Source organism: Bos grunniens, chromosome 8, assembly GCF_055505025.1.
Source record: "Bos grunniens cultivar Pamir isolate PY7600 chromosome 8, Bosgru_T2T1.0, whole genome shotgun sequence".
In the NCBI taxonomy this organism is placed as follows: domain Eukaryota; kingdom Metazoa; phylum Chordata; class Mammalia; order Artiodactyla; family Bovidae; genus Bos; species Bos grunniens.
Genome location: NC_141172.1, coordinates 15,942,891 through 15,970,271, shown reverse-complemented (window position 1 = coordinate 15,970,271; position 27,381 = coordinate 15,942,891). Strand labels below are relative to the sequence as shown.

General features: G+C 40.2%; 1 long non-coding RNA gene and 1 pseudogene across 3 annotated transcripts in view; one reads left to right on the top strand and one right to left on the bottom strand.

The window, feature by feature from the left end:
• Positions 1-27,381, bottom strand: part of LOC147366704 (uncharacterized) — a 58,178-nt gene that overhangs the window by 21,664 nt on the left and 9,133 nt on the right. The window contains exon 2 of one of the 2 annotated variants that reach the window (XR_015169490.1): positions 2,491-2,583. The exons of the other annotated variant lie outside the window; for it this stretch is intronic. This is a non-coding gene — a long non-coding RNA (uncharacterized LOC147366704). The remainder of the gene's footprint in view (positions 1-2,490; positions 2,584-27,381) is intronic. 2 annotated transcript variants of the gene reach the window in all.
• Positions 8,995-11,530, top strand: LOC147366705 (V-type proton ATPase 16 kDa proteolipid subunit c pseudogene; annotated as a pseudogene). Its single transcript, XR_015169489.1, has 2 exons — positions 8,995-9,318; positions 10,556-11,530. The product of XR_015169489.1 is annotated as a V-type proton ATPase 16 kDa proteolipid subunit c pseudogene (transcript).

Genomic DNA, 27,381 nt, shown 5'->3' with positions numbered 1-27,381 from the left:
TATGGTTTTTCCAATAAATTGATACCATTAAAAAAATATGTGTATACTATTTAGAATGAATAAAAATTTTAAAGATGTAATAACCAGTTGCAACTTGTAGACCATATTTGGCTCCTAATTTACACAAATCAAACATTAAAAGTCACTTGTGATAACCAGGGAAGTTTAAACTAGACTGAGTATTAGATGACATTAGGGGAAGTCTTTATCAGTTATAAATCTATCCTGAAGTATTTACAAGGGAAATGATAGGCTTACAAGTGAAATTTTCTTTAATGTTCTCAAGAAAAAAGTGGGGGAGTAGATTAAACAAGATGGGCAAAATGTTGATTACTGTTGAAGCTGGTGATTGGTAGATGCAGGTCCTTTCTGATCTCTTATGAATGTTTCACAATTTTCATGACAAAAAAGGTTTTAAAAGCCAATGCATTATCACTGATCTAAAAAGGCACTTAGGTATCATTACAACATAATTTAGTGCAGTACAAAATGGAAATAATCTAAATGCTCTATAGGAGAAAAAAAAAAAGTTTAATCTATGATAAACCAATCTGATGAAAATTAGGCAGCCATTAAGATGACAATACAGAAGCAAGCAACAAAGAAAATGGTTATGGAATTATTATTTTTAGAATAAGGACTACATCCACATTACAATCACAACTCTTTCAAATATGTGTGAATATAAACAAAGAATAGACAAGTGTAAAAGAAAAACAAAATATCAAGTTGATATGTCATAAAGTGATGAAATGTTTTTCTTTTTGGTGATATAATATTGTTTCTGAAACAAAAAACTGACACTAACAAAGAACAAAAAACCTGATATGGAGCTGCATATGCGGAAGTGTAACCTGAGGCAGAGGAGACAGCGCTGGCTTTGGAGTTAGACAATACGGACAATTATCTGAGAATCAGTTTTCTCATCTCTAAAACTGATATAAAATAACTGCCCTTTACTAAATCCCAGGTGGCGCCAGTGATAATGAATCCGCCTGCCAATGCAGGAGAAACAGGAGATGTGGGTTCAATCCCTGGGTCAGGAAGATCCCCTGGAGAAGGGCATCGCAACCCACTCCAGTATTCTTGCCTGGAGAATCCCATGGACAGAGGAGCCTGGCAGGGGTTATAGCCCAGGAGGTTGCAAAGAGGTGGACGTCATGTGAGCACGCATGCGTGCGCGCACACACACACACACACACCCCTTTCCTTTAAGGATGCTACAAGGATTAGGGATGTAAGGAAGTATCTACCATAATACCTGGCATGTAGTAAACATGCTGTAAACAATATTTACTACTATTGTTTAGTAAACATTCTGTAAATAATACTTACTACTATTGTCATAATAAAAATATGCCAGAGTTTTTGACATTTGGGGGAGAGGTCTGTAAACAAACAGGAGAAAGGGAGGGGGGCTGAGGATGCATGGCCACAGATTTTCATGGTGGCGTGGCTTTTACACAAAAAATGAAGACAGGGACTTGCCTGGCAGTACAGTGATTAACACTCTGCACTTCCACTACCAGGGGTGTGGCTTCAATCCCTGGTTGGAGAGCCAAGATCCTGCATGCCATGAGGTATGACCAAAAAAATCATTAAAAACAATTTCTTTTAATGAAGGTAAGGCAAAATTCAAGGAGGTTTTAAATTTTTATCTGAAAAAAATAATAATAAAATAAAATTTTATCTGGACCAGTTGGAGGTAAGGGTGAGCTGGAGAGGGGCCAAAGCTTGTCCGAGGGGCTAGTGTAATGAGGCAAAGGAGGCCATGAGAGGTAAAAAAAAGTCTACCCTACAGGAAGAACAGGAGAACCATGTAACACCACATTCAAACTACCCTGCAGCTTCTGGCAAAACTGTAGTTCCAGATGAAGGAGAAGGAAAGGAGGGAATGAAGAAAAAGTACCTAGAGGACCCCAAGTCTGAATAAGGTGCAAGAAATGTTTAACTGCCTCTAGATGGGGCTAGAGAAATGGGACTTTTTGGCACTAACAAGCAATCCCTAACCGTGATTATGATGATAGATTAGTGTTTCAGAGCTTAAATGGCCTGGAATTCTTAGAAAATTGCCTCATCCTATCTCTCCACTCTACAAGATGAGAAAATTACGTCCAGGAAAGAGAAGCTTCGGGAGACAATGGCAAGAGTCTCTGGCAAAGCCATGGCTAGGATGTTGGCTTATGAGCCTGAGACCAGAGCACTTGCTGTACCTCATCATGCCAGTCTCCAGGATGGTTTGTTGCATAACCTCACCAAGTCAATCTTTTTTCCCATATTTATTAAACATACATAGCTTTCCATGTCTTCAACAAACAATAAAATACAAGCACTTATTCTCTTCATTAATATCCTACATGTCAAAAACTTCCTACTAACTTCAGATTATTTTGTTGCATGAAACCAAAGAGAATGTACTGAATGTTTGTTCAGCCAAATTTTCAGCAGCACCTACTAGGTAGCAGGCATATAAGAATGAATGGCACAGACCTTGTCGCCAAGGAGCTGACAATCCAGTGAAGAAGGCAAGCATGCGTGCATAGAAGCATAATCCTGCAGGGACAGGTTGCTATGCTCAATGTGCTGTGGAAACAAAGAAAGCGGAGGTCATTAGACCTGAGAAGGGAGAGAAGGAAGAGAAAACTTCATTGAAGGTGTTGCTGGAGGAGGCCCTGAGCATGAATGAATGAAGTCGAAAGGCAGGGACAAGAGACTTCCCTGGGGATCCAGTAGCTAAGACTCAACTCCAAGTGCAGGGGGCTTGGGTTCGATCCCTGGTCGGAGAACTAGATTCCACATGCCTCGACTAAAGATCACACATGCTACAACTAAGACCCGGAGCTGCCAAATAAGTAATTTTTTTAAAAAGGCGAGGACAAAGAAGGTGGCCTGGCACAGTACCTTTATGAAAGGGGATAAGGACCAAAACTGTGAAAATGACCAGAAAATACAGTAAGCGTATACATGAGTCAGAGTTGGGTGGGACTTGTAGTGAGAAAAATCAGTCAGGCAAACTGGCAGCAAAGTCAGGACCAAAGTAAAAGCCAACCTCTTTTTAAGTTGCAAGGAAATATAAAAGAAAGGGAGAGAGAAGAACGTATTTCTTGTCTCTGAGCCCTAAGTATAATCAGGTGATTCAAAGTGAGTCACGGCCAGCTGAAGTATAAGAAGAATCCAAGAACAGATTTAATTCTGATCTTGGACAGATTTCAGCAGCTGCCACCAAACCTACATCTCAGGGTGTGAGTCCTTGGGTGTGCAGACAGATTTTGGCTTCCTGGCAAAAACTTCTTTATTCTCTTTTTTTTCTGAAATCTGGCCCCTTTTCTTCCGGCTTCCCTCCACCCTCACCTTTACTCTCCCCCTTGAGATCCACTGCGGTATTTAGAATAGAAATTCCAACGGAGAAATATTTGGTCTCTCCTCTGTGGACCTGTATGGCTTTCAGCAAATGATGCTTCAATACAATCCAGTGTTGACAGCCCTCAATAGGCAGACTCCCCTTCTCGAAAGAACAACATCAATGGGCATCAAATTATAGAGACATACGATTATAAGGGGGAACTTTTAATATAGCCTATAATCCAAAGTCTACTCCAAGGAAAATTTTATGAGAGTTGCAAAATACAGTGCAAGCCACACAGGAAGATGAAGCAAAGGTTCCTGGGGAAATGGACCACTTAGAAGCAAAAAAGAGCAGAAAACCAGCACTGCTAAAGGCATACTTCCTTTGTGCTGGCACCACCACGGGCACTTTACACTTATTATTTAATAACCTATTTTAAAATACACTTATTATAGGAGGAAGGAAACAAAAGACACTTCTTTTCTTGTTTCATTCAATTTTATTCTTTCAAGTATCTCTCAATAGTTTATCACATTTTATCATTTCTACTAAAGATGAATTTGGAGATGATGAGAACAAGGAGGTTTCTAGTACTAGAATCAGACAAAACCTATTTCTTCAAACCTATGTATGTATATTCTTTGCAAGAGTTCCCCCAGTTTTCAGACGACAGAGCATTTAAGGATACATACTGACATGAACTTTGGTCACCTCATGCAAAGAGTTGACTCATTGGAAAAGACTCTGATGCTGGGAGGGATTGGGGGCAGGAGAAGGGGATGCAGAGGATGAGATGGCTGGGTGGCATCACTGACTCGATGGACATGAGTCTGAGTGAATTACGGGAGTTGGTGATGGACAGGGAGGCCTGATGTGCTGCAATTCATGGGGTTGCAAAGAGTCAGACACGACTGAGCGACTGAACTGACTGACTGACTGACATAAACATTAATATTTCTTAAAATACATCGTGGGCAAAAGGATTGCTAAATATTCTGCGGGTTTTGCCTTGTACTAACACATCTTTCTGTTCAAAATGAGTACATTTTCTGAAACCAGCTCCTGAGATGGGAATGAACCTAGAGAGAAGTCAAGAAAGCTTTACGAGGACTTAGCTTTCCTACCTGGCAGACTCTGTCTCGAGATTGCCCAGCAACCCTGACCACAGATTTGCATTCTTCTCTGCTGCATGCTTGTCTGGACCTATTAGACTATTAAAATATTAATAGGGTCTTGGTATCTGTCATTATTAATTTTAGAGAGTAACAAGGACATGCTGAGCCATAGTATTGATAGATTTGTAGAATATGTTAATCGGAACACTCATTACTCAGCTGTTAGCATTTTTTTCAGATGGTTTTTCTCCACTAGTCATTTTTGATATTTAACAATTTGTCATATCCAACTATCCACACTTGTTCCCTAGAAATCTATTTATATATGTATTTTGTAATGTCTTGATAGCAACAATTTATTAAACAATTGTTGTGCCCCATCATAGAAAGAAAGAAAGTCTTCTGAAAAATACCTGGAGAATTTAGCTAAGAAATGAGTAGATTTTGAAATGTGGCATAAAAATAATATGTTTCTGCTCTTGAAATGAGAAAGCTGAAGCATAAAGCTAAATTAGTTCCTAAGAATTAACAAGCATGAAGATTTAATCTTTTCTATTCAATAACTGTTGAAATGTACCAAGCTTAGATTTGGGATGTGCACTTAACAAAGAGAAACTCAAGTGTCTCTCCTGGTCAGAGTAAACAACTCAAATATAATTGAAAAACTAAATAAGAAGTCATTTTTTGTTACCTACAGTACAAATTATCTCTGCAAGTAATGATTCTTCTCCTTTTTTTGTGGGTGAATGCCACCATAACCCTATGTCTCTCCAGTCTTTTTATTCTCCTCAACCTATTTCCACCATCATTTCTAAAAGATTAGTACTTTATCTGCCTCCAAAAGGGATGGTGGTAGCAAAACGTATAAGCCACAGTCTTAGTCAGAAAGACTCATGCTTTATTCTCAATTACATATAGCACAACAACATCAAAACACCCAGGATGGATCCAAGCTCACACCATACTTCAGAGAGCTATGTTACTTACTGCAGTAACCTGGCTCTCCAGGACCATGGCTCTGATGAAAGGGTGAGGAGCACAGGTGGAACCAGAGAAGAATTTGCCTGGTTGCAATATCACCATCACTATTTACAAAATACCCCTTAATGTGGCTTCAAGCAGAAACAGAAAGGTTTTCAATTCAGAGGATGAAATAGCCTCAGTTGGGCTTTGTCTAAGGTTGTCTCTATCACACATCAGGTAGTGATATGTCTCTTTTTTGACATGGCCAAACTTATTAAATGACAAGTTAAAAGAACAACAGAATGCTTTGTCTGCTTAAATGCAAAACAAACAACAAACTGTGGAAGGAGGTGTTTTCCATCTTCAATACTGTACAGTTCATGTTTAAACTGACAACCCAGGTCTCTTCTCATGACCCTGAAGAAGCTCACAGTTTTTCAATCGTAAAATGTAAATCTCAGCCCACCTCCCCAAAGCACTGAATAATGAATTATGAGAAGGAAAACATTATATAGACTGGGATGTTCTGAAAATAGGGTGTTAAAATCAACCCATGATTCTCCACAAACTTTTTACTTTCTACTCCTATCATTAGACATCTGAAAACTTAGTTCTTGCTCCATCCTCCACACGCAGAATATAACTGAAAACTCTTGGGTGAGTGAGGCTCCTGAATGGGTTCATTTATCATTCTGAAATCAGTGATCAGTCCATATTACTGCAAGGGTGCAAAGTGTGATGGACAAGGCAAGAGAATGTTGGCACCATAAATATCCTGAAGCTGTGGCTTTCCCATTTCATTCCTGACACGTGCACTTTCTCTTTCACCAGAGTCAAAAGTGGGTATGGCAGGAATGAGTGAGGGTGGGTACGGGTGTATGTGAAAGAAGGGATGAAGAATACTGTCGTCAAGGGCCCCACTTCATTGACATTTGCTCCATTGAGGACTGAACTACTCACACCCTTCATGCCAGCCTTGTTGGTCACACAATGGCTGTCTTTGTCTCAGCCTTAGTGACTTTGCCCACAGTGATACAATTGGATGATGCTACGATCTGGGGTACACCAGGTTCATGTGGGGATGCCCTAACCCCTAAAGTGCTGGTATTTGGAGATGGGGCCTTTGACAAGTAAACAGGTTTAGATGAAGTCATGAGGGTAGGACCCTCAGAATGGGATTAGTGTCATTATAAAAAGAGACACTGGAAAGCCCACCCTTTCTCTCCCTGTAGGTGTTTAGAGAAGAGGTCGAGTAAGCACATGTGAACATGGCCACGGTCTGCAAGCCAAGAAAGGAGACCTCACCAGAAGCCAACCATGCCAACACCCTTACCAGACTTACAGCCTCTGGAGTTGTAAAAGAGTTCATTTCTGTGTCCATTTTATCACAGCCCAAGCTGACTAAACCAGGTGAAGAGACAGAGACATTTTGGAAAGAGTGATTTCCATAAAAAATGGTTGTTCTAAATGCAACAATGTTTTCATCTCTTTTATACTCATATTTTATGAAATTTCATTGAAATAGACATCTCTTGGCCAGTGCCCAGGGCTCTCACCCTGAGAACAACAATCAAAAGTATAAGAACTGAGGAACAAGAGGCTGAATACAGCCCTTCTCAAATGATGGGGCAGTTGATGCCATTTCCTACATTCAGTGTCTAGTCAAATTGCAGCAGGTATGACCAAATACAGGCTTCCTAGGTGGCGCTAGTGGTAAAGAACCCATGTACCAATGCGAGAGACCTAAGAGATAATGGGTTCAATTCTTGGGGAAGATTCCCTGGAGGAAGGCATGTCAACCCACTTCAGTATATTAGCCTGGAGAATCCCTTGGACAGAGGAGCCTGGCAGTCTACAGTCCATGGGGTTGCATTCAGACACGACTGAAGCAACTTAGCATGCATGCACACATGACCAAAGGCGCTTCCTGATCCTCCCACTAGAGAGCCACCCCTCAGGCTAACTGTAGGCTGAAGAGCCCTCTCTTTACAGCAGTAACTAACACACATTGCAAGTCAACTAAGCCATGTCTGACTCTTTGCAACCCTATGAACTGTAGCATTCCAGGCTCCCTTGTCCTTCACTATCTCCCTATACTTCATTTAAAAAAAAAAATTTTTTTAAAGGAGAAGAAAACTGCTAAATTCTCCTATACCAACTAGGTTTGTTCAGTTTTCTGACTTCTACAAATCTAAAGCTTTCTCTTTGACTCCTTATGGTTCTGTTACATTAAGACTCCTGCAAGGTCAAGAGAGACCTGGGTTCACCAGGTCTAGAGCTCGGTTTACTAGCTGCCAAGGGTCACAACTGCAGAAGTTCTCAGAGACAAGTAAGTTTCTAATAAACTTGATTTTCACTTGCTTAAAAAAAAAAACCCGAATAAAATGTCAACACCGTGCCGGCAAGTCCAGAGATGGAAATGAAAGCTCTGCCTATCACCGCAAGCTTTATTTTTTTTTAAATAAAACTGATTTGGATCAATTTGAGATAACTGCTGGGAGATGCCAGGTTTTATTTTAGCTACATCATTTGTTTTTGTTTCTGATCTGGGCACTGAGAGGAACACTGCCAGTGTTTTTCCAGTAGCACAATACAGTTCTAGAAGAGTTAAAATAAGAAACCCTACCTGCTTAATCTGCCAGAAAACACAGGAGAGGAGCAATCAGCCCTGGGAAGAGGTGCTCTGAATGAGGTATGCCTGGCTGCTTTAGGCCATGTTGTCTGTCAGTCTTTCAAAATTCAAGTCATTACCAGATGCTGATCTACTATAATATTGTGATATTTTATCTGATTACACTTACCTGATTGTGCCTTATCTGCTATTTGCCTTCCCATTCTTCCATGTATATTAAATGCAGGTGCTTTTATTATTCTGAGAGCTAGAAAGTGTTGACTGCTCTGAATATAAATGGGGATATTATATCATTAACTTGCTCCAAAAGCAGGGCCATTGACTGTGTAAATCACACGCAAGGCACCTAGTGGAGACACAATAAACCATAATGTCTTGAGAAAGAAAGCAATGGAATGGATAAGGAGATAAAAATTTAAGGCATTGTTAAAGAAGGGTAATCTTCGAAATCCTATTTGATTCTTTCAAACTAGCATTTGTTGATAATACCACCTTTACATTAGAAACTTTTTTAACTTTATAAAAAAAGCTTTGGGGGGAGGCAGCATCATATGGAATGCTGTCACTAATAGGATTGCATAGGAACACAATCACTAACCTTCTACGGCTTGTCTAGGTTAGAAGAGTGTTTCAGAAGGGCTAATCTTTCAGCGATGTCTACCCTGCTTTGGCAAATACAGTCTTACCCAACCCGGGTGTACAGCTTAAACAAGACGAATAAATGACCAAATGCGCTCAGCATTTCCAGATGTTGAAAGGTGAATAGTTTAGAATCTGGTTGCAAATTTCAAAGGAAGTAATCAGCAGCGAATTAAGGCAGAACTGTGACCACGTGTGGCTGCCCAACCATCTGGGGTTACATGCTCTGCTTAGTTGCCACTAGGTTGGCCTCACTGAAAGTTAATCCACAGCTATTTAAGTGGAAAGTTTCAGGAAAATCTATTTTCAGAGCAAATATGTGAGAGTTTCAGTGAGCCACTGCCCTCTGTTGGATGGAATATCCGATGGCCTGTTCATTTATCAGAGTGTCAGATGCCTCCACCGTGAAACAGCTGGGAGCCAGGCCTTGTAAAGGAACACGGGTGGCACAGTGCCCAAAGCAGGGTGGCCGGAGTCATCACCTGACTCCCGGGGCTGAATGTGTGAGAAAGAAAAGAGCCTGTCGTGAGGCCAGCTGGGAACAGGAGTAAGCTCCTCCGCTGTGTCATCAAGGAGGATGTGCTTTCCTCCCAAATTCCGCGTGAGCCAACAAAGCCTAGAATGTGAGTGCTATTTCTGTCTCTGCCAACCCTCAACCTTCCCCCACACCTCCCCAGCTGTTACTTATAGACGCATGCCTGCATGCAGGCTAAGTCACCTGAGACGTGTCCAACTCTTTGCAACCCTATGGATTGTAACCCACCGGGTTCCTCTTTGCATGGGATTTTCCAGGCAAGGGTACTGGAATGGGTTGTCATGCCCTCCTCCAGGGAATCTTCTCGACCCATGGATCAAACCCTGGATCTGGAGAATATCACTGAGTCTCCTGCAGCTTCTGTATTACAGGCAAATTACTGCTGAGCCACTGGGAAAGCCCTTATAAATACGTAGAACAGTCTGTTTTCTCTTAACTGAACAATAATATGTTTAAAACACCTCTATTATTTTTTACTTTCATACCCGATTTCATTATTTAAAAAATGAGACAATAACGAAATCATTATAATAATCTTTATAAACAAACTTTTTCAAGCCCCTCCCTAATGGACCACCTACTTCAGCCATCATTTTTTTTGCTTATTATTTTTTATTGGAGTATAATTGCTTTAGAAACTAACACAACATTGTAAAATACCTCTTTAGGTCAAGGTTGCTCTTTAATTAGAGAATCCTCTATTCTTCTTAAATGATAATGCTTGAAAGCAAAGCACAAATATGGAGGACAGTCTGATCTTTTCAATGATCCCATATTTACACATTTTTTCTCTGGAAAGACATTGTAATAGGTTTCTTGTAACATGATGTTGGGGCTGAGGGTGGGCCACCGCAAAATATGCTACAATGGCATATTAATTATTTGAATTGAAGTTGCTTGAGAAGCAGTGAACCCAAGAAGAAAATTCTGAGCCTCTTCTGTCTCCCTGAAAAGCAGAAAATAAATCTCTCATGTGAAAAGTGCACTCCCAGGGACTTCCCTGGTGGCCTGGTGGTTAAGAATCCACCTTCTGAGGCAGGGGACATAGGTTCAATCCCTGCTAGGGGAACTAAGGTCCCATGTGCCACATGGCAAATAAGCCTATGTGCTACAACTAGAGCGCTTGCATGCCGCAATGAAAATCCAGCACAGCCAAAAAAAAAAGTGCATTTCCTGCATCTGAAAGTAAGACGGCTTTACAGTGGAGACAGATTACTTTTTTTGTTTACTACGCCAAACCCGAACTCTGTTTAGATTCTTTACAAATTACACATGCCAAATCTAAGTTTCTTTATCCTGTAAATTCCTCACTGTTTCTTTGACAGCTCATACAACTCAATATCAAAAAAAAAAAAAAAAAAATCAAAAAATGGGGCCTTCGCAGCCTTCGGACAGCTCGCTTCGCGCAGCCCGCCGCCCGCCGCGCCCGGCCCGACCTCGCCCCGGCCTCGGTCCGCTGAACTCGCCCCCTCCCCACCCGCAGACATGTCCGAGGCCAAGAACGGCCCCGAGTACGCTTCCTTTTTCGCGGTCATGGGTGCCTCAGCCGCCACGGTCTTCAGCGCCCGGGGCGCCGCCTACCGTACAGCCAAGAGCGGCACGGGCATCGCAGCCATGTCTGTCATGCGGCCAGAGATGATCATGAAGTCCATCATCCCGGTGGTCATGGCGGGGATCATCGCCATCTATGGTCTGGTGGTGGCAGTCCTCATCGCCAGCTCCCTGAATGACGGCATCAGTCTCTACAGGAGTTTCCTTCAGCTGGGCGCGGGCCTGAGCGTGGGCCTGAGCGGGCTGGCGGCGGGCTTCGCCATCGGCATTGTCGGGGACGCAGGCGTGCGTGGCACCGCCCAGCAGCCGCGGCTCTTCGTGGGCATGATCCTCATCCTCATCTTCGCCGAGGTGCTCGGCCTCTACGGTCTCATCGTCGCCCTTATCCTCTCCACAAAGTAGCCCTGCGGGCCGCCAGCCACAGAATACAATTGATGTCAAGACCACCCCCTTCTCATTCCACAACGAACAGCCTGACACACGCACGGGGCAGCCGCCCGCCAGTAGTCGGTCTTGTAAATGCGCAGTGTCCCAGTGCCCACCGTCTGTTGCCCCAGCCTCGCCCCTGCCCGCCCCGCCCCGTGCTGTGGACATCTGGGCCCACCAGTCCCCACCCCGGCCCTGACCAGTGAGGACGCCGGCCTCCGGCCGCCCCCGCCCATCTGCCCTAGAGTGCTCTGTGTATAAGGATGAATTAGAGTTGTCATTTTCTCTTCACTGGATGTTTATTTATAAAGATTTGACCTGTTCATACGTCTGTGGAGCAGCTCTCCGTCTCCCAACTCTATAGTAACCTTAGGTAGACTGTTGTTGCCTTGTGTGGTTACCGTTTACCCTGAGACCCGTTGGATGGAACCACCTCTTGCAGCCCTGGTTGCCCCGGGCCGCGGGCCAGTGTGCGGGCCTGTGGGCCCTGGTGCCGCTCCGTGTCCAATAAAGCTCTCAGATGTGACCAGAAAAAAAAAAGGGGGCGGGGGGGGCGCAGAGGAACTAAATAGACATTTCTACAAAGAAGACATACAGATGGCCAACAGGCACCTGCAAGGTGCTCAGCATCAGGAATTATTAGAGAAATGCGAATCAAAACCATAATGAAACATCACTTCACACAGGTCAGAACGGCCATCATCAAAAATCTAGAAGTAATAAAGGGAGGGTGTGATGAAAAGGGAACCCTCCTGTTCTGGTGAAGGGAATGTAAATTGGAGCTGCTACTATGGAAAACAGTACAGAGGTTCCTTAAAAAATTGGAAATAGACTTGTCATGTGATCCAGTGATCCCACTCCTGGGCACTAATTCAAAAAGATACATGCACCTCAATGCTCACAGCAGCACTACACACAATAACCAAGACACGGAAGCAACCTAAGTGTCCATCAATGAATAGATAAAGAAGATGAGGTATATTTATAAAATGTAATATTACTCAGCCATACAAAAGAATGAAATATTGTCACTGGCAGTAACATGGATAGACCTGGAGAATATCATACCAAGTGAAGTAAATCAGACAGAAAAAGACAAATATTATACAGCATCACTTACATATGGAATATAAAAAGATAATACAAATGAATTTATTTATAAAACAGAATAGACTCACAGACATAGAAAACAAACTTAAAGTTACCAAAAGGGAAAGGGAGTAGGGAAGGATAAATGAGAAGTGTGGATTAAAAGATACACCCTAAAAAAAAAAAAAAAAAAAAGATACACCCTGCTGCTGCTGCTAAGTCGCTTCAGTCATGTCCGACTCTGTGCAACCCCATAGACGGCAGCCCACCAGGCTCCCCCGTCCCTGGGATTCTCCAGGCAAGAACACTGGAGTGGGTTGCCATTTCCTCCTCCAATGCATGAAAGTGAAAAGTGAAAGTGAAGTTGCTCAGTTGTGTCTGACTCTTCACAACCCCATGGACTGCAGCCTGCCAGGCTCCTCCATCCCTGGGATTTTCCAGGCAAGAGTACTGGAGTGGGGTGCCATTGTCTTCTCCGAGATACACACTATTATACACAAAAAAGGTAAGCAACAAAGATTCATCATGTAGAACAGGGAAGTATATGCAATATCTTGTAATAACCTATGATAGAAACTAATCTGACAAAATATATGTTACTGAATCACTTTTCTGTGTGCCTGAAACTAACACAACATTATAAATCAACTATATGTCAATTAATATATATATATATATATATTGTTTCTTTGTTGTCACTTCTTAGGTCTCATTTCTGTAAGACCTCTGTGGGAATGAGTTAAAATTTATTCCTCCTATGAATCTGTCTTGTGTCAATTTTATTATTAGTCCAGCCAGAAGAACTCAAGGGGCAGAAGAGCAAATTTCCCTTTCCTTGACATTGAATAAATTTCATTTATTTGTTTATATATAAAAGAAAGTTTAACTGGATATTATTTTAGACAGTTTAGAAGGTCCATTCTTAAAAATTGTGAAAATTAGTGAAAAGGTGAAATAAGTATCCTAAACATAGGAGCTAAAATTATAAAGCTTTTACAAGAGAGTATTGGAGAATATGTTCATGACTCATGAGTCAAGATTTCTTAGTTCATATAAAGCAATAACCATAAAAGAAGACAAAAACAGACTTCATCAAAATTAAAAACTTTTGCTCATCAAAAGACACCATTAAGAAAATGAATAGGCAATCCATAGACTTGGAGGAAACACTGGCAAAACGTATATTTGACAAAGGATTATTATCCAGGGTGTACAAAGAACTGTGGCACTTCAATAGTAGAAGACAACCAATTAAAAATGGGCAAAAGATTTGAAGGATCAAAAGTATATATGCCTGAATGGCCAATAAGCACATGAGAGAAATGCTCAGCATCACTTGTTATCCAAAAATGCAAATTAAAACCACGAGGAGACAAGACTACACACCCACCAGAGGGGCTATAGTCAAAGAAACGGACCCCAGTCGTCAGTGAAAGTGGGGATGGGGCACCTGAAGCAACACTGTCCGTGGAAGGGTCACTGACGAAACTGCATGGGAACCAGTTGGCCAGTTTCTTCTAAAACGAAGCGTACGTGCCCCCTGTGACCAGCACTTCCACTGAGGTATTTATCCAGTATAAATGAAGATATTGACACGTTCACAAAAAATACTCGTGAAGTTTACAGTGGCTTTACTCATATAGCCAACACCTGGAAAGGCTCACAGAGCCCATCAACAGAAAAACAGATGCTTACATGGTGGTAAGCAACGAAACTAGCAACACGAAGGAACAGATGACTGACACAGGAAAGAATGTGGATGACTCTCACGAATATTACGCACAGTGAAAGAAGTCTTGCACACCAAAGCGTATACACCATATGATCTCATTGACATGATGCCATAATATACAAAACTAATCGACAGTGGAAAAAACTCAGAGCAGGGGTTACCACTGGGCCTTGGAGGAGAGATTCCCTAAAAATAGGAGTGAGAGAACTTTCTGTGTTCTGTGTCTTGATAGCTTCTATGTGTACATATGTTTGTCAAAATGCAATGAACACACTCTTAAGATGGTGCATTTCATTGTAGATTTTAAATGCTAATATTAATAATATGCCTCTAAAGTATTTAGGGGAAGTATACTGATGTCTTTGATTTACTTTGAAGTAATCACAAATAATAAGATGGGTTAATGCATTGATAACTATGTAATAAAGCAAGGCCAGTAATGCTAATAGTAGAATCTAGGAGCTGGATATGTGGGTGTCCCACAGCAAAATTCTTACAATGTTGCTACTTGCTTGAAATTTTTCACATCAAAATGCTAGAAAACATGAAAAAAATAAATATGAACTACAATACACACAACAGTAACTTATTTGGTCATTTATTATGTTTTAAATTATAATTATAGAAAAAGGCTTATTTGTTCAGGTCTTAAGACACATGCTGGCAGAGTAATGCTCAAAATTCTCCAAGCTAGGCTTCTACAGTACGTGAACCATGAACTTCCAGATGTTCAAGCTGGATTTAGAAAAGGCAGAGGAACCAGAGATCAAATTACCAACATCTGTTGGATCATTGAAAAAGCAAGGAAGTTTCAGAAAAACATCTACTTCTGCTTTATTGACTACACCAAAGCTTTTGACTGTGTGAATCACAACAAACTATGAAAAATTCTTCAAGAGATGGGAATACCAGACCACCTGACCTGCCTCCTGACAAATCTGTATGCAGGTCAAGAAGCAACAGTTACAACTGGACATGGAACAACAGATGGGTTCCAAATCAGGAAAGGAGTACATCAAAGCTGTATATTGTCACCCTGCTTATTTAACTTATATGTAGAGTACATCATGCGAAATGCCAGGCTGCATGAAGCACAAGCTGAAATCAAGACTGCCGGGAGAAATATCAATAACCTCAGATATGCAGATGACACCACCCTCATGGCAGAAAGTGAAGAAGAACTAAAGTGTCTCTTGGTGAAAGTGACAGAGGAGAGTGAAAAAGTTGGCTTAAAACTCAACATTCAGAAAACTAAGATCATGGCATCCAGTCCCATCACTTCATGGCAAATTAATGGGGAACAATGGAAACTGTGAGAGATTTTATTTTCTTGGGCTCCAAAATCACTGCAGATGGTGACTGCAGCCATAAAAATAAAAGATGCTTGCTCCTTGGAAGAAAAGCTATGACCAACCTAGACAGCAATTAAGAAGCAGAGACATTACTTTGCCTATAAGTTTCGTCTAGTAGAAGTTATGATTTTTCCAGTAGTCATGTATGGATGTGAGAGTTGGATTATAAAGAAAGCTGAGCACCAAAGAATTGATGCCTTTGAACTGTGGTGCTGGAGAAGACTCTTGAGAGTCCCTTGAAGTGCATGGAGATCCAGTCAATCCAAAAGGAAATCAGTCCTGAATATTCATTGGAAGGACTGATGCTGAAGCTGAAACTTCAATATTTCGGCCACCTGATGCGAAGAACTGACTCCTTGGAAAAGACCCTGACCCTGGGAAAGATTGAAGGCAGGAGAAGAAGGGGACGACAGAGGATGAGATGGTTGGGTGGCATTACTGACTCGATGGACATGAGTCTGAGCAAACTCTGGGAGTTGGTGATGGACAGGGAAGCCTGGCTTGCTGCAGTCCATGGGTCACAAAGAGTAGGACACGACTGAGCAACTGAACTAAACTAAAGACACACACAAACAAGCTTAACTTTATTAAGCTCCATAAAGCAGGGGACTTTGCCTGTTTAACTGATTAGAAGTACCTAGTCTGGCTGGCATATGAAAGAAAGAAAGTGAAAGTGTTAGTGGCTTAGTTGTGTCCAACTGTTTGCAGCCCCATGGACGGTAGCCCACCAGACTCCTCTGTCCATCAGATTCTCCAGGCAAGAATACTGGAGTGGGGATCCATTTCCTCTTCAGGTGATCTTCCTGACCCAGGGATCAAACCTTGGTCTCCTACATTGCAGGCGGGTTCTTTACCATCAGAGCCACCGGGGAAGTCCTCAGTCTAACATATTGTAGGTGCTAAATAAATATTTGTGAATGGACTTTTTCACATATAATTGTTTTTTAAAAAAATTACTTATTTGGCTGAACTGGTTCTTAGTTATGGCACGTGATTCTTCGATCTTGGCCGCAGCATGTGGGATCTAGTTCCCTTACTAGGGATCAAACCTGGGCCCCACGCATTGAGGGCATGGAGTCCTAGCTACTGGATCACGGGAAGTCCCTTACATATAATTCTTAATCAGACTATTTCACTTTTAGAAAGTGAAATGTGATCAAAGCAATTCAAGTGTTTTCTAAAACCCAGCCCATGATCAGATATATTCCTAAACTCAGTTTAGAGGGTTCTAACACTGGTTAATATTAGTTGCCTAACTAAATTGATTTTTAAATGATGGGAGAGAATAAAATACGAAGAATTTCAAGAGTTCATGTAGTTCACCAATCTAAAACTGAATTTGGCATCAGAATTAACTGAATTTTATAAAAATTGTAGTTTTCAAAGCTACAATTTGGAGATTCAGATTCAATAGTTAAGTAGTTTTTTAAGTCCTCATGTGATTTTAGAGCATATGTAGGCTTGCCAATCAATTATCTTGTTCATTTCAACTACTTCAAATATATCTTTCAAAATGATCGCAAGAGAAGTAACTTTTATTTGGCTGCTTCCACATCAGCTAGTTAAGAATCTGCTTGCAACGCAGGAGACCCTGTTTTGATTCCTGGGTTGGGAAGAGCCCCTGGAGAAGGGAACTGCAATATTCTGGCCTGGAGAATTCCATGGACTGCATAGTCCATGGGGGCGCAAAGAGTTGGACACGACTGAATGATTTTCACTTTCATTTTCTTACATACTAGTCACAGTGTTCTGTTATCTCATTATGATCACATAGCGACCCCTCCAGGTGAGTATTATTAACTCCACTTTACAGTTTGGAAGATTGAGACTAGGCGAAGATCCATCTCAGGGTCATTGGAAAAGACACTGATGCTGGGAAAGATTGATGGCAAAAGGAGAAAAGGGTGGCAGAGGATGAGATGGTTGGGTGGTATCACCAACTTAACAGACACGAATCTGATCAAACTCCAGGAGATTGTAAAGGACAGGGAAGCCTGGCGTGCTGAACCCCTTGGGGTTGCAAAGAGTCAGACATGACTTAGCAACTGAACAACAATAACAACAATGTTAAGTAACTTTGTCTTAGTTCATTAAAGCTATCCATAGAGGGGACTTCCCTGGTGGCTCAGCAGTAAACAATCTCCCACCAATGCAGGAAGCAACATGTGATCCCTGGGTCAGGAAGATGTCCTGGAGAAGGAAATGACAACCCACTACTGGAAAATCCCATGGACAGAGGAGCCTGCAGGCTAGAGTCCATGGAGTTGTAAAAGAGTCAGACACAACTTAGTGACTAAACAACAACCAACTATAGAGGACACAGGATTTGAAGCCAGATGTGTCTACAAAGCTGTCCACTAGAGCAAATTTTTCATGAAAGATAAGGGTAAAAGTTAAAGCTTCTCATCTGGCATTAGTAACTGCGATGCTGTGCAGCAAGTTCTTAATTTATTACTTAAATGCCCATTGGTATAATCTTGGCCTCTGTCTCGTTTCAGTATCAATGGAAAAGAGCAGCCGATGTGATCCTTTATATATAGCTTCCAGAAGATCTTTGGAGGGAGTACGGGAGGGAGGGAGAGTTCTAGATTTGTATTCTTCACTTCTTTCTAAACCTAGATAGCTCCACTTTAGATCCTCAGAGTTCTCCAAGTAATGTCCCAAATTAAATCTTGCTTTTTCCTCTGTCTCATGCCCCAAAACAATAGTCTTTAGCTCTTCACCATTTGAACATATCTTAGGCAAACTCTCATCTGCCTTACTGCTAGAATAAGAAATTCTTGGCCAAGGTCTAAAGTAAATTGCTATTAATACCTCCTTCCTGGGTTGTTGAAGTGACTGGGCTTTAGTTCTCTCTCTCTGATGCTGTTTCTAGGTTACAAAAAATTTTACATATATTAACTAATTTAAACTAACAATTCTTTGAGGTTAATACTATTATTATGCCTCCATCTTATAGATGAGCACAACTGAAGCCCAGAGAATTTTGAGGCCAGAGGTGCTACAGCCAGGATTAGAACCAAGAAGGCTGACATCAGAGCAGAATTAATGTTTAGTTTTATTCTGAGAAAATTACCCAATACCTGAGGGTCTTTTTTGGAATATATTTTACTACTCTAAGAAGAGGTGATAAACTCATGACTCACTACCCATTTCTGAGTCTTTGACAGACTTCATTAGTAGATGGTGGCCTCCAGGTGGGTTCTCAGAATCCTTTGTAGAGCTCAGAGCAGACCTTACTGTCATTTGGAGTTGATATGTGAGAAACATACTACACGTCAAACATAAAATAGTGTGTGCGTGGGTGTTCAGTTGCTCGGTCATATCTGACACTTGGCAACACCACGGACTGCAGCTCACCAGGCTCCTCTGTCCATGGGATTTCCCAGGGAAGAATACTGGAGTGGGTTGCCATTTTCTCCTCCAGGGGATCTTCCCGACCCAGGGATTGAGCCTACATCTCCTGCATTGACAGGCGGATTCTTTACCCCTAAGCCACCTGGGAAGTCCCACATAAAATAGACCACTGACTAAAAATAGACATGTATCTACAGCTACCAATTGTCTGCCCTTACTTTTCCCATTAAATGAAAATGCCCATTTGGCTCTCTCTTCATGCACCATCTATGATCAGTCACTTCTAGGCTGTTGGAACATAACTTGAAAATGTAAAATGCCTCTATCAATGATTAATGATGCTCTTACCCATTGCGTGCAGCCACTCAAGTGAGGAGATACAGCTTCACCTGACATTCACAGAAGGGCACTAACGGCATTTAGGAACAAACAGGGGCACAGTAGTTGATGGTTCGTGGGTGCTGCAATTTCCCGGGATGGTATCCAATAATCAGACAAACCTCCCGTCAAGGCACTTTGTCTAATTTCTCGGCTTCTAGCTCCCTCATACATTTTAATCTATTCAGATCCTTGGAGCCACAAAAACGCTTGTATGGTGTGTGAAAGAGTCTCTGGTTCCAGAATTAACTTGGTCACTCCGTAACTGGAGGTAGTCAAGATCCCTATCCTAAAACAATGTCCCACTGGGGATGTGCAAAAGTCCAGTTATCAGCCATTCATAGTGGAAAACCACAGGACAAAGAAAAGAGTCTGGCTTTGGCATCAGAAAAACGAAACCTGGCTCTATTTTCCTGGGTTGTTGTGGGCATGGCATCTAAGAAGTGGGGAGAACTATCACTCCCCACTGTTTTCATGATGGAAGACAATGTATATAAAGCACTTTGCACAGTGCCTGACACACAGGTAACTCATTAACATTATTATTATTATCACCATTACGTTTATTGCTAGAATTGCCATTTCCCTGGGTTCTCTCTTCATATATTACCCACACTCAGAGCGGTGACATTTGAAGTCCACACTGTCTATGTTTGATGGGGTTTTTCTTTCCTCTTTGGGGCCCAGGCAGCAATGATGGCATGAATCCCTTCAGCAGGAAGGACACTTCAAAAGAGGGAGTGGGCTGGCAGGAAGGCACCTGGCCTGTTTCACAGCTGTGTCTAAGGCCATCCATCCCTAAGAGTTAACATTCCCCATTCAGCAATTTTGTCCTTGCTAAGTGCCCTATTGAAACAAAAATCTTAAAAAAAAAGTCTGTCCAAAAGTAAAAAGGCAGTAAGAAGCAGTGCAATGAGGCAAATGCTGTATATGAAGGTTATTTAAAATGTGACATAATTTTTTACACTATGTTTCAAACTTCTAACCACCCTGCCTGCTAATACCTGCCAAAAGCCTGAGATAATAGCAGATGGCACCTTAGGGACCACTTCCAGGCGTCTCCTGCCTTCTCGTTCCTCATTTGCAGAGATGTATAAAGGATTACATGGGTCCACATCTCACTTGAAAGTTCAAATCATATTCACTTGCTTTTAGATCATCCCTTTGTTCATTTATAGAGCCAGGGAATGTTTCCAGGTTCCAAACAGGGAAACAGGGGCGATTAGGCAACATACCTATCAAACAACTACAACTTTATAGTCCCTGCAGCATAGTTACTAGAGAAACACAGCAAGGGCAGGAAATGTCTTTAGCTATCAAGGTTATACTTTTATACAAGGTAATTGACATATAGATAAATAGATAGATAATCTCAAAGAGCCTGCATAACCCAGTCTCATAAAATACACCAAAAATAAAACCACTAGGCCACACAAATATTTTATTAGCAGGTTTTCACAGCTCTGATGAGGTTTTCACTGATGACATCTATACTTTCTCAGCTCAAGACATCAGAGACAAATTCAACAGTCATGGCAAATTTCCATGATAGCAAGTTAAAGAGTAGAGTTTCTAGAAGCATCACAGGGTGTCTCCCACGGAAATTACAAAATACCTCCACACACCAATGCTCAATTGCCGACCTGTTAGTCTTTGCTGGTCTGTAAAAATCTCTGGGACTCACTGAAATCCAAGGGTCTGAATTAGAAAACCCATAGAGCATTCTTAAAAGTCAAGAGACATTGAGTGGCTATTTGCTTACAGCCTAACTCATCCATCTAGAGATTGATCTCTGCCAAATTCTCCTTGATTCTGTTACTCTGTTATTTATGAGGACTGTGGCATCATGTTTCAGGAATTACCAACCAGTCAGCACTGATGGGTATGTATTTTTCTTGCTCACTCAGTGGCAAAACACATATATAATGAATTCTTGGGAACTTTATCTCTTTCAGGGAAAGTCAGAATAACTGCTGACTCAATGATCTGCCACACAACATATTCCTGGATAAACGGGAGGTTCTCCCCCCCCACCATTTTTTACTGAAATATTTCAAAACTTCAGCATTTCCAACAAGAACAGAGAAGTACCAAAGACTAGTAAAACAAAGTATGTTCCATGACTGAGAAATTGTTTATGAATATTTTTATACCATTTTAAATTTGTTCTCAATGGAAAGATAGCAACAGATTAATTGCCCACATGTCCATTTGATAAAAAAAAATTTTTTTAAAACAAACTTATTTTACTTTTATGGCTGCAGATAGGAGTTATTAACCATCTGCCTTTGCATTATTTAAACATTATACAAGTAAACATTTTTTACAACCAGAAAACAGTTGTTCATAGAATTGTACATTTATTCCCCAATAATTCTTCTTTGCTACTTTAATAAGGGCTTAAAGTTAGCATCATGTCAACTCTTTTTAAAATTCATTACCTATAATACTAAGAAAAACAGATGACAATACAATTATTTCATCGCAAATAAAGAAGGCTTAAAAGAGATTGTTTTAAAAAAATTTATTAGCAGTACAAGGAATTCCCTGGCAGTCCAGTGATTAGGACTCTGTGCTTTTACTACCAAGGTCCTGGGTTCAATCCCTGGTCAAGGAACTAAGACCCCGTAAGTTGTGCAGCACACACACAAACACACACAAACACTAGCAGTATCAATTACCTCCTCTTGAGAAAACAGTTAAGAGGGGGAAATGACCATCTAAATTATAACTCACACTGTTAAAGGAAATGAGGGTGACCAGATGACAGTTGCACTAAGAGTCTTAGATAGGCAAGTATTCTACTGCATACTAACAAAATATGGCTAAACAAATTAACATTTTACTTCTCTGCTTCTACGAAACACAGAAATGAGTACACCTGCAGAATCAGACAATATGTCATATGGAAAGACCATTCTTTGATCTCAGACTTCTAGTTTCAGAATTCTGAGAAAATACATTTCTGTTGTTTAAGCTCCCCAATCTGTGGTATTTGTTATGGCTGCCGTATAGCAAACTATTACAGAAAAGCTATTAATATCTTCGTGATCTATGTGGTGTGTACTGAAATAGCATTAATAATCATTTTAATAGTTTTATTAAAATTTATTCCTAACGTTAAAAAAAAAAAAACAGTTCTTTGCTATATAAGACAAGGAAATAGAGGAAAATAGGAGTAAAGAGAGGTCGAGAGATAAGGCTTAAGATCTCCTGAAGGTAATATGATAAATCCAGATTTATTAAGATTACAGAAACACTCTGCGACTTCCCCGGTGGTCCAGTGGCTAAGACTACATGCTGTCGAAATCTGGCCAGGGAACTATGTCCACCTGCCACAGCTAAAAGATACCACATGCTGCAACTTAAAAAAAAAAAAAGAACCCATGAGCTTCAGCTAAGACCTAGAACATCCAAAAAAAAAAAAAAAAAAGTATTTACATATATATGTATATATGTATTTTATTTAAATATCACTTTTTTAATAAAAATAGGAAACACCCTAAGGAACAGAAGTCAGAATAAACTAGCCAAAGACAAATCTACACTGAAGACAAACTCTGAAAGAGAGACAAGAAAGCGACATGGAAGCTCTGTAGAAGCGCAAGGCCTCCCGAGTCACTCCGCTGAGACTGAACAGGCGATGCAGGGAAAAACCACCAGCACGTGAGGTAATGGTGCTCAGCACTGACATGGAGCTGAGAGCGGTGCCTGTGCACAAAAGCCAGACTGGAAAACCTCCTGACCCACAGGGCACCTGACTAAGTACACAGAGAGGGCTTTTCTTCAGCAAGGGGGACTAATTACCCCTACAATAAGCATGTTCCACTTGGGCTTAACAAATCTGAAAAGCAAGAATGGAAAGGATCAAACTGTCTACAATAACTTAACTATGTCCCAGGAAAAAGGCTAAAGACCATTTTACATGAATGAAAATATCCAGCACCCAACAAAGTAAAAGTCATATTGTCTGGCATTCAATTAAAAAATTGCCAAGCCTGTACAGAAACTAGAAAATATGACCTATCATCAGGAGAAAATTTTATCAATTGAAACTAACCAAGAACTGACACAGAAAAAGGAGACAAGTGCTTTTAAAAAGTTATTGTGACTATTTTCTGTATGTTCAAAATAATAAGCAAAGATATGAAAAATATTTAAAAGATGAAAATTAAAATTAAATTTAAAATTATAACGTATAATATGATAAATATATTAGACGGGATTAACAGCAGGTTAGAAACTACAGAAAAAAGATTGGTGAATTTGAAAGACAGAAAAGAGAATTTTAAAAACTGAATGGAAAAAAATAAATAAATAAAAATAAAAACTAAATGGAGCAGCAGTGAGCTATGATAAAAAATTTAAAGTATACCACATATGTGTAAGGAAGTCCCCAAAAGAAAAAAAGGGAAATAAAAACATTATTTGAAGTAATAATGGTAATAATAAATAATAATTATTTTGAAAAATAAATAAGAATTGTTTGAAGTAATAATGGTTGAAAATTTTCCCGATGTGATGAAAATAATAAACTCACAAATCCAAGAACAATAATGACTCTAAGCACAAGAAACATGAAGAAAACTACACAAAACCACATTGTAATCAAATTGCTCAAAATTAGTAATAAAGAAAACAGTAAAAAGCACTCAGAAAAAGACATATTATACAGAGGGATAATAAGGACAAGAGATATCTCACTGGAAACAAGCAAATGAGACCACAATGAAGCAACATCTTTCAAATACTAAAAAAGACAGACAATAACAGGTATTGAAGGAAACTGGAACCCTGATATATTGCTAGTAGTAAAGTCAAATGGTCTAGCCATTTGGAAAAAAGTTTGTGAATTCCTTGAAAAGTTAAACATAGAGTTACTATATGATATAGTAATTCTACTCTTAGGTATATAGCCAAGAAAAATAAAATGAAAACATTTGTCCACACAAAAACTTGTACATGAATATTCATAGAAGCATTATTCACAATAGCTTAAAAAATTGGAAATAACCCAATAATGAAACAACGAATGAATGAATAGACAAAATGTGATATGCTAACACAATGGGAAACGATTTAGCCATAAAAACCAAACAAGTATGGCATCTGCTACAATATGGATGGATCTTGAAAACAAGCCAGGTACAAAAAGTCACCTGTTGTCAGATTCTATCGAGAGGAAATGTCCAGAATAGGCAAATTCTACACAGAAGAGTTTATTAGTGTTTGCCAGGGGGTTGGAGAAGCTGGGCATGGAGAGACTGCTAATAGGTAAAAAGTTTCTTTGGAAGGGGTGATGAAAATATTCTAGAACTACATGGTGTTGGTACATGGGCTTCCCTGGGGGCTCAACAGTAAAGAATCCACCTGCTAATACAAGAGACACGGGTTCAATCCCTGGGTTGGGACGATCCCCTGGAGAAGGAAATGACAACCCACTCCAATATTCTTGCCTGGGAAATATCATGGACAGAGGAGCCTTGTGGGCTACAGTCCATGGGATCACAAAAGATTTGAACACAACAACTAAATTAAAACAACAACATGAATGCATAGGTCTGTAAAAACCCTAAACTGTACATTTTAAAACAGTAAACTTTATGGTATGTGAATTATATATCAACAAAACTGTCAAAATAAAGAAATGATAGAAATATATTATCAGATCAGTCGCTCAGTCATGTCCGACTCTTTGCGACCCCATGAATCGCAGCACGCCAGGCCTCCCTGTCCATCACCAACTCCCAGAGTTCACTGAGACTCACGTCCATTGAGTCAGTGATGCCATCCAGCCATCTCATCCTCTGTCGTCCCCTTCTCCTCTTGCCCCCAATCCCTCCCAGCATCAGAGTATTTTCCAACGAGTTAACTCTTTGCATCATGTGGCCAAAGAACTGGAGTTTCAGCTTTAGCATCATTCCTTCCAAAGAAATCCCAGGGCTGATCTCCTTCAGAATGGACTGGTTGGATCTCCTTGCAGTCCAAGGGACTCTCAAGAGTCTTCTCCAACACCACAGTTCAAAAGCATCAATTCTCCGGCTCTCAGCCTTCTTCACAGTCCAACTCTCACATCCATACATGACCACAGGAAAAACCACAGCCTTGACTAGACGAACCTTTGTTGGCAAAGTAATGTCTCTGCTTTTAAGCTGAGAGATAGGGTCACATATGATATGCTATGTACAAATACTGTTTATAAAAAATAAACTATGAAGAAATTTCAAAAAATTAATAAAAGGCAGAGATTGCAACATTGGATAAAAAATTAAGACCCAACCATATGCAGCCTACAAGAAGCACAATTTAAAGACAGAAGTAGATTAAAAGGTAGGATAAGATACACCATGGGCTTCCCTGGTAGCTCAGCTGGTAAAGAATCCACCTGCAATGAGGAGATACAAGGGACATGGGTTTGATTCCTGGGTTGGGAAAAACCTCTGGAGTGGGAAATGGAAACCCAATCTAGTATTCTTGACACTTTATTACTATACATTAACATTAAGCCCTATTTGTGGTAATTTGTTATGTGGCAATATAAAACTAATATGTCCTCTCCTGATAAGTAAAAAATACAGACAGAAAATCAGTAAGGACATGGAAGATTTGAACAACACTATTAACCCTGATCTAGTTGACACTTATATAACACCCTACCAGACAACAGCAAAATATGCATTCTTTTTCAGTGATTAAGGAATACTTGCCAACATAGACCCTATTTTAGGCCATATTACAAATCTCAATAAATTTAAAAGGAGACAAGTCATACAAAATATGTCCTATGACCAAGTATAATTAAGTTAAAAATCAGTAACAGAAAGATTTCAAAAATCTCCTAATATTAGGATCCTAAGTAACATTTGAGCTTCCCTGGTGCCTCAGTGGTAAAGAATCCACCTGCTATGCAGGAGATGCCAGAGACTTGGGTTCTGTTTCTGAATAGGCAAGATCCCCTGGAGAAGGGCATGGCAACCCACTCCAGTATTCTTGCCTGGAGAATCCCTTGGACAGAGGAGCCTGGTGGGCTACAGTCCATGGGGTCACACAGAGTCAGACACGGCTGAAGTGACTTAGCACACACACATGCAAGAAATATGTATCTATTAATCAGTAATCCATGAGTCAAAGAAAAAAAATAAAAGGAAATCATCCTATAAAAAATATTACAAACTTCCATAAAGATTGAGCAATTAGAGTATTACAAAGTTTTAGGTAAATGAACAACCAAATGTAGACTTAATTATTGTATTTAAATATTTTAACATGCAACTCCTATACAAGATAATGAGCTTCTATCACAGGTGTAGAAACAGGATTGTTATACTAGCAAGTATTTTTCCTATAGGCTGACAAAAAGAAGCTGTCTCTTAGCCTGATGGCAATGAAAGACAGAAGATAAATCATTGCTTGCGCAAACCAATTTATTTAGTCACTTTGGACTGCTGTTATTTATGACTTGTCAGCACATGCTGTTAGTTCAATTAAATACAAAAATCTTAAATTCTCTTTTTTCCCCACTCCCATCTCTTTTAAAAAAGACACAACATTAAAACATTAAAAGAACACTTTAAATGTATTCTGTTTCTATTATTTTACTCAGGCATTGTTTATTAAACATCCTGCAACAAAGGAAAAACTTAGTCTTTGCTTTGACTAGTTAAATTTAAACATTTACAGGGTCTGGATATGGAAACATAATTTGGAAGCTCTCCTTTGAGGATAATACAAAAACAAAAATTTAAAACAAGGCCCTCAGAGAAAGTGTACATTGCAACATGCACTGAATTGCCAGGAAGCTAGAGAAAGCAAACTCATAGCTATTAAAAAGCTGGATTTCTTGACTTGATATATTTCAGATAGATTATAATATTCATACTTGTTACATACAAAGTATACGATATTTCACTTTGACCATACCACAGAGTTCTCATCATTTAACTACAATCAAACACTTTTTAAAAATCTTACTTATATCAAATACCAGACACACGGGGGCACACGTTGCCATGGAAAAGCATGATGTTTAGAGAATCTGTCAAGAGAGTAATATCAAGCACTGTATATTAAATATATGCACCGCCTACCCTGGCCAAGCATAAAAGCCTGTTATCCCTAGTTACATTCCTCACTGAGTTGATACCTTTAAAGAAAAAAACACAGGCCACTAGTTTGGGGCTAATTTCAGTTTTCAGTGAAACCATGTCTCAAGCTTCAAATGACATTATGGGGCCATCCACCAAGGAATATACAAGTCCATTTTCTT